The sequence below is a fragment of the Elephantulus edwardii genome, unplaced genomic scaffold, assembly GCF_000299155.1.
Source record: "Elephantulus edwardii isolate Elephantulus edwardi_28Jun2011 unplaced genomic scaffold, EleEdw1.0 scaffold02426, whole genome shotgun sequence".
In the NCBI taxonomy this organism is placed as follows: domain Eukaryota; kingdom Metazoa; phylum Chordata; class Mammalia; order Macroscelidea; family Macroscelididae; genus Elephantulus; species Elephantulus edwardii.
In genome coordinates, this window is record NW_006402176.1 from 1 (window position 1) to 3,559 (window position 3,559).

At 47.7% G+C, this 3,559-nt stretch overlaps 1 pseudogene; it reads right to left on the bottom strand.

Moving 5' to 3' along the window:
* Nucleotides 1–1,662: 1,662 nt before the first annotated feature.
* On the bottom strand, nucleotides 1,663–2,811 carry LOC102874048 (annotated as a pseudogene).
* Nucleotides 2,812–3,559: the final 748 nt, after the last annotated feature.

Genomic DNA, 3,559 nt, shown 5'->3' on the forward strand with positions numbered 1-3,559 from the left:
CCTCTATGAGATGGATTGATTCGGTGACTGGGGTAATCGGGATGGGTGTGTCAGAGGCGGTACGGTTGGCGCAGGATAGAGCAGGGTTTAGGGCTCTTGTGCATAGGGTCGCTATGAGTCGGAAACGACTCGATGGCACATAACAACAACAACAACAACATATAAAGAACAATTAAACAATATAATATCAAATTTGTAGAATCCCATCAAGTTGGACCTTTCAAAAATGCAAAAGGTAATGAAACAGACTTGAAAATAATTGGTTTCGTTTGTTTTGCATTTGAGGCTAGTAACGTTGTCAGTATGACTATGTGAATAATTTCCAATCCTAATAGATAGGTGTTTCAATGCAGTTCCTATTTTCCATAAATGTTTTTGGTAGGAAAATGCTGTAAACATGGATACTGTTCCACCATCCCCCCCATGCCAAGATATAGTGTTATTAGCACTAATAGTTATTGACCTTCTTTATTCCATCTTAGGTCTTGTTTCATGCTGAGGAGCAAAATCAACAGGGCTCCAATCAAAGACACTTCCATAGGAAGTATTAATTAAAACTCATCCTTGCTCTCGTCAACATTGTTTCCAATGTATCCATTCTCCAATAAAAGATAAAGAAGGCCACTGACAGGGGGGAACATCTGGATAACCTGAAGTATCTTACTGATGTTTCCAAGAAAACCATATCCTTAAAAAATGTAACAGTGAGAAGAATTATTTCCCAAAACTTTAAACATCCATGTCTGAGCTTCTATTTTTTTAAAAATGAGATTCAAGTCCAATGCATATGGGGAAAAATATCTGTTCCTACAGTATAATTAAAATTGTCATCCCTTCTTCATTAGGATTAAAGGGTCCCTGGTTAACATGGGGACCTGAAAGCCACTGACTGTCATTATTATAAACAGGTACAAGAAAAAAAAATAGGTACAAGAGCATCAAACCAATAAACTACTGTTAATAAGGGAAGATTAGGAATATATGCCCAATAGCTGGTATTATCTGCCATTCTTATTTGACCCAACATAGCAAGCATAGCCAAAAACAAATGTTCAGAAGACAATGGTCTCTCTGTTTTTTTAACACTTTTTTTTCCTCTTCAATTTTAATTTCTTTATCTGGCCCCATGCAGTTATATCAGCCTTTTTAGTCTCCAGTAATGGCCCTGTGCTTGATGCTTCTCCAGTGTCATCATGCTCGTCCATTCTGCAACTCCGTCCTCATCAAACTGTGGCCTCTTTTGGCTCATCTCAGGGTTTCACATTTCTGGATGATAACCAGTGTTTCTGAGTCTGTAGAAATATAAGCAAATTCTCAATTCCATCTAATAACAAATTTCTTTTTCCATTCAATAGTTAGAGGTTCTCTAAAATATGTAGTCTAATTCAATTATTTAGTTGATTGTAATACCTAATGTCTTTCAGGTGTAGTTTCTCCTTTCTCATTGTTTTTTGTTTTTGGGTTTTTTTTTTTTTTTTTTTTTCTTTCTTTTTTCTTTTTTTGCAGGCCAAAACCCTAGTTTATTTCAGCATCAGTGACACCTTAGCCATCAAAAAATATAACTCTACCACGGGTGACTGGAGTATCTACAGCGAGGCTAAGGTCTGGGCCGCTGTAGGCCAGGCAGCGGGCTAGCGCCCAATAAGTTAGGTGGTGGCGGCCTCACTTCTGCCCAGGCATCAGGTCATCATTGGGCTGGCCCTGCTCCAGCCGCTGCTCCATGTCAATGAGCAGCTTCTCTCCGTCCACCACCATCTGTACCAGCTCCACCTCGGAGAAGCCCAGGCGGTCAGCGTTGGAGACATCGAAGACCCGCCCACGGCAGCCGTGTCCACTCCACCTGTACCCCGCTTCTGCAGCCGTAGCCTTTTGAGCACCTCCGAGAACTTCTCGTGCTGGCCCAGATGGGGCAGCTTGATGTACACACCGGCCCGCAGCCCCGTGGCCAGGCTGGAGGGGCAGGTGAGAATGTAGCCCAGGTGAGGGTTCCACATGAACTCGTAGTTCTTAGCCTTGAAAAGTGTTTCAATTTGGGTGAGGCTAGTGCAGAAGCGGGTGAACACCTCCTTCATGTTGCCTCCCTTCTGCATAGAGATGACCCTCAGGTGGTCCTCCTCATTGACCCAGACCAGGAAGGTCTTGTCATTTTGCCAGATGCCGCGGGCGTCCGGCCAGTCGCGGGCCATGCTGGAGGCCAGCAGCAGTGGCGACACTGGCTTGTCGAAGAGGAAGTGGTCATCGATGAGCCGCTGCTGCTCCGCCTCGGTCATCCTCTTGAGCGCGTAGTAGCGGCCCGCCAGGTCGCCGTCCAGGCTGGCCAGGGCTTCCACCGCCAGCTTCTCCATGGCGCGGCGCTCCCCGCGGCTGCAGTGGGGGTGGGGGGGCAGGCAGAAGCCGCGGATGCTGCGGCCCGTGCGCACCCGGGAGCTCAGCACGTAGTTGGGGTCCAGGTCATTGCCACCCTGCAGGTTGTCGGGGTTCAGGTCAGTCTTGTGCTCGTCCTGGGCTTGTAGCCGCAGTGACGGTCCTCGATGATCGGGTCCATCAGGTCCTTGAACACCTCTTAAGATTCCTCGTCGCCCGCCGCGCAGCCCACGGTCATAGATGGCCGGGGTTGTCCACGCCGGTCTGGATGACGTCGCCGAGCGTGAAGCCGCTCGAGGTGCTCTTGGCGCGCAGGTCGGCGTACAGCTCGGGGGTCAGCACCTTGGCCATGTGGTTGTTGTGGCCGCTCAGGTCCGGGTACTCGTCCTCGGCCGGAAAGCGCAGTTTGACCGCATTGTGGCGGGCGGGGCGCAGACTCAGCGGCGGCTCCGGGCGCAGCGCAGGTGAAGGACCTCATTGTTGTTTTTATATGCCGTCAAGTCGCCTGCAACCCTGTGTATAACAGCCCCAAACCCTGCTCTAGCTTGTGCCAATCTCACTGTCTCCAACATACCTACCCTCATTACCCCAGTCAATGAATCAATCCACCTCATAGAGGATCTTCCTTTCCTACACTGTCCCTCCACCCTCCCAAACATGATGTCCTTCTCCAAGGCTTGATCCCTAATTGCAACATATCCCAAGTATGTCAGACAAAGCTTCAGAATCCTTGTCTCCAAGGAGAAGCCTGTTTTAACCCTCTCTGGGAAAAACCTGTTCATTTTCTTAGCAGTCCATGGTACATTCAGTACACTTTTCCAACACCACAACTCAAAGGCATCAATTTTTCTACCCTCCCTAGTCATTGTCCAGCTCTCTGACACATAATAAGTGATTGCAAAGACTATGAACTGTATCAGGCACATCTTAGTCTCCAGAAGGACTCCATTGCCCTTCAGTAGTTTGGAGAGGTCCCTAACAGCAGACTTTCCTTTCACAAAATGTCTTTTAATTTTCTGGCTCTTGGTGCCAAGAGTGTTGATTGTGGAGCCAAGCAAACTAAAGCTGTTAACAATCTCAATCTCGTCACCATCCATCCTGATGGGATAGCCCAGTGGTAAGAATCTTTGTTTTCTTGATATTGAGCCTCAATCCATATCGAAGGCTGCAGTCTTTGACCTTCTGCAGCAAGTGC